Raw genomic sequence first — 14,894 nt, forward strand, 5'->3', positions numbered from 1 at the left:
AGAGTATGTCAATTTACATATCCAAGGTACACAAATTAAAGAAATATTAAATTCTAATCTTGTAATACAAACGCTCACTCAATCATTGATTCTATTCAATAATATGTAATGATATGATGTAGCTCTAGTTCACTGGATAAATTGATTTATCTATTTCCATCAGAGGCCGAACCTTATGCCATGAGATATATATATATTTATATTATTAAGAAATATACTGAAAACTACAGAAATTAATATATTTATAATCTATGATTTATCAATTTATTATTCTATGATTTTTTGGAAAGAAGATATAAAGTGGGATTTTCTAAATCGACAAGCAACAGCAAGTCAATACCTAAGCTGCATGCAAATAAATGCATATTATCAATGAATTAGAAAAGCACATGGTAACGTTTCGTGCTAAAGAGCTAAAGAGTAGTGTACCAGTCTGTGATATTTTATTTTGATATATTTATTCTTGTATTTATTGTGTGTGTTTGTTGCTCTATATATTTCCATATTGATCTGACTTTAAATATTTATTCGTATAATATATGTATCAAACTTTTTCTGGTGTACCATATATTATATTCCCAATACCACGCAGGACAAATCTCATATCTATTTATTAATCATCAGTATTGAATTATCAAGAGAGTTACCATCCGATTTTATCAGTAATAGAATAAACTGGTTCACACAACAATATATTGCATTGTTAATTAAATCTCTGGAAATTATACCTTCCAAAGGTTTCTATAAATTGTCCAAGAGTAATGAATTGCAAGAGCTCCTGAGCGAGCCTATAAGGATTTTATCGAAGTTGTGTTCTAAAACACCACAACCAGATTTGTATATTTTTACACTCATCTTCACCGATTGCAGCCAAGCCAGGCAATTCGTTATTCATTAAAAAATAACGCCAGATAAAATATGTCACCCAACGTGAATGGCCACGGATGCGTCAGATAAAACATGTCGCATTCAACGTGGGACTGGTAATGAGAACAGAGCTCTTTTAATCATTATTGAAAGTAAATCAAGACTATATATTACTGATAAAAACTAAGGACAAGTCTATGCATAATGAGATTTGTCTTGAATGGATGATAGATAGTAAGAAAGTATTGGGGAAAGCAGGCAAGTAAAAAACTACTTTTTGGGAATCAATAGCTTCAAACAAGAAAAAATTATTTTATAAAATTTTTATTATTACTGTTGAAACTGTATTTTAGAGAGAACTATATTATTTTTATGGGCCTAAGCTGCTGAAACTTGTCTAGTCATTAATATTTTAAATATAACCTGGTTGGAGAATAATATAAGCCACAGTCTGTAAGCTTGTCAGGAATCGACAATTCAGTACATGAATAATATTAATATATTATAAGAACTTAAGTAATAAATACCTGATAATTTGTAGCCAAAACACATTGCACATAACTATTCGCTGTGAATCCCTCCTTGTGTCCTCGTTAAACACCCATTGCTACTATTTGTCACTTTTTAAATTGCACTTGACACACATGAGTAACATGAACCACACTCCCGCAAACTCTGAAGTTTCGTATATGTATGGCAGTTGTCCAGACCCCACTTTGTCGACTCCCAGCGCATCAACTCTCACCATGGTAGATGCCAATACGCCATGAGAAAGGAAAACAGGAAGTGTTGGGTCGATAGTTTTCGATCCACGAAGTCTGCAACCTCTGTCATCCACTCAGATCGACGCAATCGACGCACCGCTGAACCAGTGGATAGCAGAGATCAATGTCGAGGGGGACGAGGAGCAGCCTGCAGATCCAGTAACCCCGGAGGCAGAGTCACATCTGACGAAACAAAGTATATTTTCAGATACGGAATTAGATCCATTTAGAAAGGTAGTAATGGAGCAAACTAGTAGTATGTTTACTATCATGTTACAAAATACAATGGATAATATGATGCAGAAAATTTAAAAAGAAAACACAGCAATCAAAGAGGCAAGTAAACAAACAGTAGAGCAGGGTATGAAGGAGACAGCGGACGTCATACAGCTAATAGAATGAAGGTTAGATGCTATTGATAGCAAAGTAGAAAATCATAGGGAAGAGTTAAGAGTAATGATAAATTTACAAAGGGAAAGTCAGGATGAAATTACGGCAGGATAAGCTGAAAGAATGGATACAGTTACCTGCGAACTAAATAAAAGAAAAGACAACCTAACAATACAAACCACCACACCTATCCAAGAAATAGCAACCAGTATTAAAGGTGATTGCCAACAGGAAATCCAAAAACAGATCACAATCGCTAACCAAAATATATCAACTACAGTAGATAAAAATACCAATAATATCACGGCTATGCATAATAAACAGACCAGCATATATACACAAATGAATCAATTACAAAGCAATCTAAATCAGACCACAGAAACATGTAAAGCTTAAAATGGAACTCTGCAAATACAAAAATCCACTCTAACACAATTAAATCAAGAGATAGAGATTAATAAAACTTCAAGTAAAAATCAATTGCAAGTAGCACATGAGAAAATAATAGCATTAGAAAATCAAATCAATTCAATAATACTGATTGCCATTTGCAACCTCAACCGTTCATTGACCAAATAAAATTAGTACAAACTCTTGCACCCACCTTTTGGAGTATGTGGCGACTCCGTTTGACCAGCTTACTAAGTGGTGAACCCCTGTTGTTTTTCCGGAGTAGAGCTCATGAGTTTACATCATTGGAGGAGTTTATTGCTGTCTTCCTGAAACAGTATTGTAGCAGAAGTAAACAGTTGGACGTACTAGCAGATATCATATCATGCGATTCCAATCCTAATTCAGATGGAGCATATACCACTCTCATCATTGCCCTACAGTTCAAGAATTCTCAGCTGAACGAGCCAATAAACGACTCTGCCTTAGTGAGTATCATTTCAAAAAAGCTACCTTTCCGAGTTAGAATGGCACTTGCCACTCAACCAATAACCGATTGTAAACATTTAATAAACCATCTATATGGCATACAATTCGTGATGGCAATACCAAATCACCGGTCAGATCAGTCGTATACACAAAATCAACATAATTCAAAAATTAATCAGTACACCAGCCAAGTTTATGAACCGGTACCATATGATCGCTCCTGACCTACTCCTCAATTCGAATGCCACAACGATCAGAAACAGAATGATAACTGGAATAATAGAAGTTTTCAAAATCGTCCAACAAACCATTACCCACAGCAAAACAATCAAAGAAATTATTATGATGGCCATGATCGATTGAACACAAGTAATGGTTATGTTCACAATAATTATAACAGAAATCATAAACCGCCAACACAACAAATAAGTATAAATTACACCGTAGAGCATGCATCCAGATTAAATCAACAAAAAACACAAGATAACCCACCACCAAACACAGAGAAGACTACATCTAATTTACAAATATATGATACCCCCGATATGACACATACAAGCTCAGAGAAAACAAATAAAGAAAATAAAGATACTTCAGCATCATATACTACTTTTAGAAATGATTTACCAGAAATTCTATTAGAAGAACAGAAAACAATACAAGATGAACCACCACCAAAAACCGCCGCCCACAATGCAAATAAAACCAGCCGCAAGCAACAACCCATATTAAACATACTGTTCCCAACCGACGATCCATCACAGCAGGAAGAGCAACCCACCACCGAGGAACACCAGAATCATGCAATCGAGGAGCTGGTGAATATGGAGCCTGCATGCAATCTACCCGCTTTGAACACCACACCCGCGCATCATTGGACCCCCCACAGCAGACGAAGGACCCCATGGAGGACCGGGACCGAAGGAACCAGCACCACAAGGCCCAGAGGCGGAAGCGACAAAGGAGGAACTGCGCGCGCACATACCGGCCGCATGCACGTTTCAAACGCCCGAGGAAGACACTGGACCGACACCAGGATGGAGGACAGGAAGAGACCACTGACGTCATGCACCCACGGCACATCAAATTTAAGACAGCTGCTTATCAATGTGACCGCTACTGGGGAAAAAATGAATTGAATGAAATTGAAACTTATGATGGCTACCGGAATGAAAATGATGGAGAGTACTGTGAGAAACTAATGAATGGAAAATGTTATGTGGAATTAAAAGAACTAAGGAGTAATCCAGTGTAAATAGAAGCACCTGATTGTTATTATCTATGGGAAGGATATGCTATGGAAGAGATATTGAATGTATTGGGTAACTGTATTATGATTGTTATTATGGCTGTCTTATTATTTAGAGTCTGGGATATTAATGTGATGATGAAAGTTGTATTATTCTTAAAAGAAGGTATTTTTGTTGATTGGAAATCCTGTATTGTTGAATTGCTTATTGTTGTTGTCATGATGATTAATAATAAATGTAAATTGAAAGTATCAAATGAGTATTATAGTGACAAACACAAAAATAGAGACATGAAACCCAATGATTTGATTGGACATAGCAATGGATTAAATGGAACTGGATCAATGAATAGGCTGAAGAAGTATACAAGATTCCAGGGTTTTAAATTCATGAAAGATGAATTATCATCAGGTCAACCTCATCAATCGATAGAAGATAACCTAATGGCCTACAGCAACATCTACAGACAGAAACGCAAGATGATGCAAGAAAACCAAAAAAGTTTTACATGCCATATCATAGAATTTGAAAGAAAACACGATAAGAAGTCAAACATAACCAATATTATCGACTAATTACTGACCTGTCTTAATAAATTTAATATTGGTGTGGAACCTCATGTCAACGAATCCAATTTTTGATTCCTTCCAACCGATAGTGGCCTATAACAAACAAAAGAACAAATTTTGATTATGTATTTTCTCACCCAGCATCATATAAAAAAGGGCACAAGAGGGGATAGGAAAAATGAAATATGTAAATCACATTGAAATGTGGAAACTGTTACAAATAGGTTAACTCTGTATCGATGGAATAGAAGCTAGAAAATTGTTTACATCAAAAGGCGGAAATCTAGGAACCAGTCAGCTGGCCAAAGCCAACTAGATCAAGTATGTAGTCCTCACATATATATTTATGAGAAAGTATTGTCCCCATTAAAGCTATTAAGTTGTTATTAAATGTATCTATTAATGTTATATATATTTATTTATATGTTTTATAATATTTTAATCATTGTTAATACCATGTTATTACCAAGAAACCTCAATTGAAACAAGTTACCATAGGAAGCCCAAATCAAATATATAGCAAAAAGAAGAATTGTACCTGGTTTAAAGAACATTGTTAACATTAGAGACCAAGAAATTGTAATGAAGTATGAGCCCCAAAAATTGTTACTCAAAAGTATTCTTGAAAGAGATTTATTGTATGAGAATCAGATGTTTATTGTATGGAAGATGAGTTGGTACCTCTGCAAGCGGCAGATTTGAAAGTATTGTACTGTGATTGCAGAGAGAAGAAATATATTTAAGATGTTGTATTTGTGATATTTTTGTGTTGATAAGGAGGAATTTGTTATTGTTTTGATGGAGATTTAAGGGGGGCATAAGCAGATAAGGTCTGCAAATTATGATGATATTTGAAAGTGCTTTTGGTGGATGTTCATAGGTTATGTCGATATGTTGAAGGAAGAATTTGTATTCAAAACATTGTTGATTCTCAAAATATTTTGAATTCAAATTCGGGGGCGCGTGTAACATATTAAAATCTGATGGGTAAACTAAATCCCTATTTGAGAGAATTTTATAGGTCTGAAGTGAAATAGCTAGTCTATTATTGCCAAATGTGATAAAGATTATTAAAAGATTAAATAATAACAGGTATCATGGCTAAAATTAGAACAGCCGAATAGGAAAAGAGAGTTATTTTCTACTTATATTATATTATATTAAAAAGTATTGAAAATTTGAAGTTAGGCTTAAAATACCTACTGATTGGCGACCTGATGATCGATCAAGTTGCATAATGTAAAATCCAGCCAGACACTTTGGCAAAAATTTATTCTAAACAAATGGTATGCAACTGGAGGACTTTGGAAAGCACATGGCTAATTGTTGTAGAGGGAGAAACAACTCATGAACCCCATGAAAATCTATTATCTGTAATGAATATTCTTAAACCACCAAATAAAAATCAATTAGAATATTAAGGAAGTAGGATGTTCCTAGGCACATGTATTCAGTAGTGAATTTGCATGAACCAATCAAATTGCAGTAATTGATGGGCGGCAATAGAGAGCTGATTCAAATGTATTTATGAATATTTCTATAAATGATAAAATTTTATAAATTTTTATTACTCAGTTTAACTCATGTATAGGATATGGTCCGAGAAAATATAAGGTATCATACCTAATATATAGGTAATAATTTAGTAGATTGGCATGGACTATTTGAACCTTTAAATGTCATAGTAGCGAATAATTTAAATTTATGTAAATTTGTAAGTTGGAAATGAAAATTGTAGAAATGGAAGTAGAACCTCCCCACTTGCCTGCCAGACACCACTATGGAATGACACTAAAATTTGAAGAGCACAAGACCCTTTATTACATTGTACTTTTTAAAGACTTGAAGTTTAAATTCATTTATTAATTTTTCATTAGACTTAGTGATGCTGCATTAAAGCAAAAGTCATTTATATATTTATTTAATCCATTGGAGAAGACAACTTCAGCCACCAAAAATCCAGGACTACCAGGAAATTCGGATTGCCACCAACAGCTTATAAAAATTCAGCACATGAGTGATATATCATCGAAATATTTAAAGTTAGGGCACCCTCAGTGCTTCGAGTGAAACAAATATAAAAGCTAGCTCATTGGAAAGGTTATAAATATTAAAAATTAATACAAAACTTGCGCAAATCTTAAGAAGGTATAAGAAATATTTATTAAATAAGAGTATGTCAATTCACATATCCAAGGTACACAAATTAGAGGAATATTAAATTCTAATCTTGTAATACAAACGCATACTCAATCATTGATTCTATTTAATAATTTGTTATGATATGATGTAGCTCTTGTTCACTGGATAAATTGATTTATCTATCTCCATCAGAGGCTGAACCTTATGCCATGATATATATATATATATATATATATATATATATATATATATTATTATTATTATTATTAAGAAATATACTGAAAACTACAGAAATTAATATATTTATAATCTATGATTTATCAATTTATTATTCTATGATTTTTTGGAAAGAAGATATAAAGTGTGATTATCTAAATCGACAGGCAACAGCAAGTCAATACCTAAGCTGCATGCAAATAAATGCATATTATCAATGAATTAAAAAAGCACATGGTAACGTTTCGTGCTAAAGAGCTAAAGAGTAGTGTACCAGTCTGTGATATTTTATTTTGATATATTTATTCTTGTATTTATTGTATGTGTTCGTTGCTCTATATATTTCCATATTGACCTGACATTGAATATTTATTCATATAATATATGTATCGAACTTTTTCTGGTGTACCATTTATTTTATTCCCAAATACCACGCAGGACAAATCTCATATCTATTCACTAATTATCAGTATTGAATTATTAAGAGAGTAACCATCCGATTCAATCAGTAATAGAATAAGCTGGTTTACACAACAATATATTGTATTGTTAATCAAATCTCTGGAAATTATACCTTCCAAAGATTTCTATAAATTGTCCAAGAGCAATGAATTGCAAGAGTTCCTGAACGAGCCTATAAGGATTTTATCGAAGTTGTGTTCTAAAACACCACAACCAGATTTGTATATTTTTACACTCATGCTTCACCGATTGCAGCCAAGCCAGGCAAATCGTTATTCATTGAAAAATAATGTCAGAATATATACAGAAATTGCTCGTTTAATAGTATAGGTTGAAAGGAAATAGGACCAGCTTATGGAATATTATGTTTTTTCAATATAGTTTTCAGCTGATTTTAAAACATGAAAATATCAGGTCCAGTAGCTCAAAAGCCTGTTCAATTTCAATCAAGATTAAATTCCATCAGAACTAATCAGAGCAGGGTTTTTTTTTAAAGAAGGCTTCTCTGATTGGTTCTCGTGGTATTCAATACAGGTTAGAAATTAACAGACAGGACAACTGGCTCTCTCAAGGCCATGGCTGCGAAGAAACATAGAGCAACAGAGGAACCAATACAACAGAAACTGAAAACTGGTCGCATTTCTATCACCTTACAATAAACATCAATTCAACTACCATTATCATACGTTTGGAGAGATGAATTTAAAATTCATTTTTCTCTATTTATCTAGGTTACTTTCTGTACCTATTCTTCCAGATGTTCCATGAATACTGCAATGTTTTAAAATAAGATCGCTAAATTTGGTAACTCAACTACAGCTTTTATAAGCTATAACCATCAGCTATAATCTTTTTCACTTGCTCACACTTTCTCACGTTTTCAAAAGAGTAAGGAAACTTTTTTTGATCAGTTTTGATCAGTTGGTTTTTTTTTTTTTTACTTGAGGGACAAATAATCATTTCTGAAAGAGCTTCAGCGATTTTTCGCAGAGTTGAGACCTGTTCCAGAATAATTTTTTCATCGCAAACGTACTCTATTCCTGATTATTTGAAAAAAAAATGTTAGAGGCGTTTTCGAGATCCGTCAGACATACATACTACATATCCGCAGACACACATATTCGAACAGAAATTGTTCCCTCAGTATAATTGACTTCAATGATTATGATTTCATTCAATGAGAGCTTATTTCACATAATAATAACAAAGGGTATAAAAAGCGAAAATGTCGAACATAATAATTATTATTGAAATCAGAATTAATAACAGCTGCTGGCATAAAAAAGTGAAAATGCCATCATAAGTTTTTAATCGAAACAGTAGCTATCATCTTATCTCCATCTGATCTAATGTTAACAAATTATAGTAAGATACTCATCAATGTGTCAGCTTTATTTGAATTGGGAGCATTGATGCTATTAATGATGTATACTGACAGTTTCAAGTGAATATCAACGAACTGTTATGCATATTCTCCAATATTTTTATTGAAAGCTATATTCTATTTTCTTTGGTAACACAACTAATATTTGGGAATAATTGATTCATGGAAAAAGCGCCTTACTTCTATGGAAGATATTTTTACATTGGGAAAAGCAACAACAGCTATTTGGCCGTTTTAATAAATAACCCCTCTCTTTCGTCAAGTTAAATTCTGGCCGAATATCCTCATTCTTTGCACACTGATTCTACAACGGACACTTCTGAAGTTTTAAAAATACCCTTCATTCTTTTTTTAAGATTTCGTCTTGAAGACTCCAGGAGGGAGTATAAGACAAGTCATTCTTATGAATACTCAATTCCATCCATTACAGAACAGTCAAAGTGTATAAATCACCAATCATAGTTCATAAGTCATAATTCATCATACCGAATAATTAAAATTTCATGGAAACTGTTTAAGCTGTTCACGCGATCTGTCAAATATGCAAACAAAATTAGTCTTGATAGAATAGGATCAATTGATAGAACTCTCGTCATGAAGGTTTGTTTTATGAAACATAAAATCATCTATACTCCCAGGAATAGAAATAAAAATATTTATTTTATATTTATATTCTAATATTTAAAAATCTGATTACCCTTTTTAAAATTATTCAACATAGCATGTTTTGGCTACAAATAATGCCATTATCAAGTAATGGAAAATAAATAATAATATTATATTCTCAGGAATAGCTCTGATCAGAGTAGCAGTGCCCAATCAATTTTTCCGCGATAGATGCATTTTAATCTTCAACTTGGTGCCAACCTAATGAAATAATCTCAACTTAATGCCAACCTGACAAAATTATTAATTTGTCGCCAGTTATAAACTGTTTCGGATAGGTATTCTCTCTAGATTATAAAAATATTTAATTATGATTATTTCATTCTATTAATTCATTTATGATAATTAATGTTTTTTTTATATATTCAACGTTACATTGCTATCTGTCTAGTGACTAATGAGCAACTTTTTCTGTCCTATAATACTAATGAATACTACATACAAGAGAATCCTCCATAGGGTCTCCTATTCAAATTCTAATATTATTAGTACACTGCTCATGACTGTACTACACAGGTGGGTTTCACTCATTTCCACTGCTCTGCTTTTCACTGGACACAAGACACTTGAATCAGCACTAGGCCAGTTCAAATGGCTTCTTCCTTTTCAGCCTCCTCATCAATCCTTCATTTTCCAGCAGCTGGATTGCTTCGATGTTGTCGTGTTGGTGGAGTCGAGCCTCGTGTTTCTCTGCATGCCTTTGGATTTCGCTGCATGCCAGGTCGACTTGCAGGTCTCTATGAGGGACGCTGTTTCTGACGTACCAAGGAGCATCAGCAATGTTTCTCAGCACCTTGTTTTGGAAGCGTTGTATGACTTTGATATTACTGTCTTTGGTACACCCCCAAAGTTGTATACCATACGTCCATACTGGCTTCAGAATCTGCTTATACAGGGGTACTTCGTTTGGAATTGACAGGATGGAACTCCTTCCAATGAGCCACCAGAGTCTCTTGTATTTTATTTCCAGCTCTTCTCTCTTATTCTTAACATGGACCTTCCAGCGAAGCTTTGCATCTAAAGTCATACCTAGGTACCTGGCATCATTGGAAAATGGTACTATTTGATTGTAAATGGTTATTGGTATGAGTTGAGCCCTCTTGTTGGTGGAATTGATATGAACTGATTTTGCTTCATTGAGTTTAATTTTCCATTTCCTTGTCCAGTCTTCAATTTTTCCGAGAGATCTTTGAAGTTTTGCTGTGGCACTTTCAATCTTGTCATCTATAGCTAATATTGCTGTGTCGTCGGCAAATGTTGCCATTGTATTATTCTCGAGACATGGTAGATCACTTGTGAACAGAATATAGAGAATCGGCCCCAAAACACTTCCTTGTGGTACTCCTGCTTTTATTTCTCCTAGTCCAGAATAAGCATCTTCATGGTTCACTCTGAAGTATCGTCCAGTTAAATATGAATGTAAGATGTCTGTGAATTGCTTTGGAAGTAACTCTTTCAACTTATTGATTAGTCCTTCATGCCAGACTCTATCAAAAGCTTGACTCACATCCAGAAATGCTGCAGAACAAATTTTTTTTTCTTCCAACGACTTTTCTATTATATTTACAATCCTGTGTACCTGATCAATTGTTGAATTTTTCTTCCTGGAGCCAAATTGATGATCTAGTATCAATTTTCCCCTTTCAATAATCGGAGTCAGCCTTTTCAACAATATTCTTTCAAAAAGTTTTGACATTACTGGAAGCAAAGATATTGGCCGGTATGATGAGATGTTGTGAGGCTCTTTTCCAGGTTTTGGGATCATTACCACCTCAGCTACCTTCCACATGAAAGAAACATATTTGAGTCTAAAAACGGCATTTATAATATTAGTTAATTCCACTATAGCTATCCTTGGTAAATTCTTCAATACTGCTCCTGTTCTTAAATCAAATCCTGGTGCTTTTTTTTAATTCAATTTTCTTACTTATTTCTCTACTTCATCCAGTGTAACATGTCAAAACTCTTCGCTCTCCTGAATAAAATCCTCTTCAATTTCTAGCTCATCATGATTGTGTGGTTGAAATGTTTTTACCAGATGATCAGCAAATGCTCGAACTTTTTCTGTATTGCTCCTAGCCCATAAGCCATCCTGTTTCCTAATGGTGGTGCTTGCTGAATGGGTCTTTTCAATTTCCTGGCTGCCTTCCAGAGAGAGTAGTCGGTGCTTTCATCTCCTGTTAGATTTCTCAGATAATGATTCATTGATTCATTCTTAATTTGTTGAATTTCTGTTCTGAGCTGTTGAGTTGAATGATTAAGTTGCCTTTTATCTTGTGAAGTTCTTGTTTGTTGCCATATCTTCCTAGCTCTCCTTTTTCCAGCTATCATTTCCCTCACTTCTGTTGGGTAGCTATTTCCTACAGTTCTTCTTCTTAGTTGTGGGGTGTTCCACCAGGCCTGTTGCACGTCAATGACAAATTTTTCCAGTTCTCCATCAAGCTGTTCCATGCTTCTCAATGGTACATCAAGGATTATTTTTTCTTCCAGCATCTGATGAAATCCTTCTCAGTCTGTATGGGTATTAACATGCCCTGCCCGTTCATTTTGTTTTGTATTATAGTTTCACTCAGCTGTAGAAGAATTGGAGAATGGTCAGAATCAAGGTCGAAACTTTTCTCAATACTCAAGTAGTTGAAACTCACATTCTTAATAAAAAATAAATCTATTAGGTCTGGTATTTTCTGCATATCTGAGGGCCAGTAGGTTGATTTTCCGGTAGAAATTGCCTCACAACAGCTGTACTCCATAAAAGCCTTATAGAGCTCTCTGCCTTTCGTGGTTGTTAAACGTGACCCCCAAAAAACGTGTTTTGCATTAAAATCACCTCCAAAAATGAATTTTGTACCTAACATCTCAAAAAAAGCTATGTATTCCTCTTTTCGTATGGAATGTCTGGGTGGGCAGTAGATAGCAGCCACAACTAACTTATAAGTTCTTGTTTGAACAGCCACACTAGTTAATTGCACTCTTTCTGACTCATATTTAATTTCTTCATGATGTTGAATACTATCCTTGATGATAACAGCACTTCCACCTCGCGCCGAATTACTGGGATGTATAGCATGATAAGTCTTATATCCTCTGATTCTAATGTGAGATTGTTTAGTGAAATGAGTTTCTGAAACTAAACAAATATCTATATTTTCTAAATTTAAAACCGCTTCTAATTATTGTTGCCGATTAAGGAGTCCATTAGCATTCCATTCAACCATTCTCAGTGTATTCAGCATTACAATTCAGAAGAACAATTTTTATCCAACTTCTCAAAACGGCTTTTAAGATAGAAGATACTTTTTTCTTGCTTGTCTAACTTATGTAAAATGCGCTTCAGCACCTGATTAATATCTCCCTCCATATTATCGAACTGACAGCTATTCGAATTAGAGCCTTTGTTTCCTACAACAGTCTGTGCAAATGTTCTTTTACTCAGAGTAGGTACACGAATTTCTACCTGCTTAGTATTTCTATCTCCAAGCTTCGTAGTTGGATTTTGACTGATTGAGCTCTTGGGAGTGTTTGCCTCCCTTTTTTGCGCCGCATTTATGATTTTCTGCAGTTCAACAGCTACAGTACACCCTCTGTAACTTGCAGGGTGAGCTTCTCCGCAATGTACACATTTTGGTAGGACATCATTGGATTTTTGGCAGTCCCTACTTAGATGCTTTGACAGTGGCGCTTCGTGGATTTTTGAACTTGTAGGAGTCAAAAAGTATAAGTAGGGCTACAACCCCCCTCCCCAGTATAGTCGCAATGGAAAAGATCACATTGACTTTTTCTGCCATAGACAAATTCAAATGTTGTATGGATGCTGGCATATAAAGGTGTGTACAGATATACGCGCCGCGAACATGAGCAATTCACTTTTAATCAGCTGATTATATCTGTATTTTTACAGAAACGGTAAGATATAGTTATAAAAAGCTTGGCATCAGCTGATTAAAATTGAATTGCTATTGCTGATGTTCGCGGCGCGTATATCTGTACGCATCTTTAGGCCTACATAAACACAACATGCAAGTTCACAACTCAAAATGATAAGTTACTCACATCATGGTCTACTTTTAATTTAATTCGATTCGTCGATCCTTCTTTGAAGCAAACATTTTGGTGACAGAGTCGTAGAATTTTGCTTCTGTCATCAATTTCTTGAAATACTGTTTTTCAATACACAGGGAAACTAGTCCATTGAGTCGATTTTGATGGTTGAATTCCTAGTGTTTTTTATGCGTTTAAGAGCCGAAAAGGTGCGTTCGGCAGAAGCACTTTGTAGCTGGGATAGTGAGCACTAGATGAATTAGTCTGCTTTTTCAATAAAAAAAAGTAAATTCGTATGGCTTTTGTTGGTGGGGAGTCCCTTGCGGGAAGGTCCCACCGCCTGAATATATAATTTAAGCCGTCAATGGGCCTTACGACTGTCATACTTCAGCCGGGAACGACAGTTTAACGTGCCCATCCGATAACACGGGAGTGATCTGGTTAAAAAACTTTTGGTTATGAGAGGGATTGAACCCGGGATCTCTGTGCAGCCACGCAAGCACTAGATCAAGGATCACTCCTGCTTTTTCAATGAATGTCCCTGTTAAATAATTGTCCACTAAATAGTCATTCAATTTAGAAATGCAGTTAATGAAGAAAGAAGAGGAGTAAATCACAACTCAGCCTCCAAACTATTTACATTGAAATATTGCCCATGTCCGTATGGAGACTTCATTAGGTCTTGCAGAAAGCAGAAACATTGTTTGCAAGTCAATCGATTGGATCAAATATCGATTTTATCGTTTCGATAATCCATGTGGTTGAGGAGCTACTTACGAAGGGCCTTATTAAAATCATTCATATACGAGTAGTTCCTTCCGCGTCCACTTAGCATGCAGCGCAGCGCTAGTGTCGAATTGTAGGAATAGATTAGACTTCCTACAACGCTACAAGCCTTCTTATGTTGCAAAACCTTACTGCTCCGTATCTTTCAATTCCGTATTTTCTATAATATTTTGATAGGTATTCGCATGCTCCTATAACCTATAGATACTCTATGAAGACATTATTATTATTCTGTATCAAAGTGTAGGAACTTCCTCACTTCCTACATGGAGGAATCGCCCTAGTGCTTTGATCCACATTTCACGCATCTTGGTTCCATGTTACAGTAACGTAGGGTGTGACCGTAAGCCTGGCAACTAATTAATGTAACACTACAAATTCCTCCCCTCCACTGTAAAATTTTACATTGAAAAATTTTCTAAGTGACATAATTGAAAAATAAAATTTATAATTGGGTATTCAATGGAAATTTTGAGATGTA

At 34.8% G+C, this 14,894-nt stretch overlaps 1 long non-coding RNA gene across 1 annotated transcript; it reads right to left on the reverse strand.

The window, feature by feature from the left end:
* Positions 1 to 309: 309 nt before the first annotated feature.
* LOC120350869 lies at positions 310 to 4,850 on the reverse strand. The gene is made up of 3 exons (XR_005571073.1): positions 4,734 to 4,850; positions 2,626 to 2,740; positions 310 to 1,814 (listed from the first exon to the last, which is right to left on the reverse strand). It is a non-coding gene; the product is annotated as an uncharacterized LOC120350869 (long non-coding RNA).
* Positions 4,851 to 14,894: the final 10,044 nt, after the last annotated feature.

The sequence above is a fragment of the Nilaparvata lugens genome, chromosome 4 (assembly GCF_014356525.2).
Source record: "Nilaparvata lugens isolate BPH chromosome 4, ASM1435652v1, whole genome shotgun sequence".
Taxonomy (NCBI): Eukaryota; Metazoa; Arthropoda; class Insecta; order Hemiptera; family Delphacidae; genus Nilaparvata; species Nilaparvata lugens.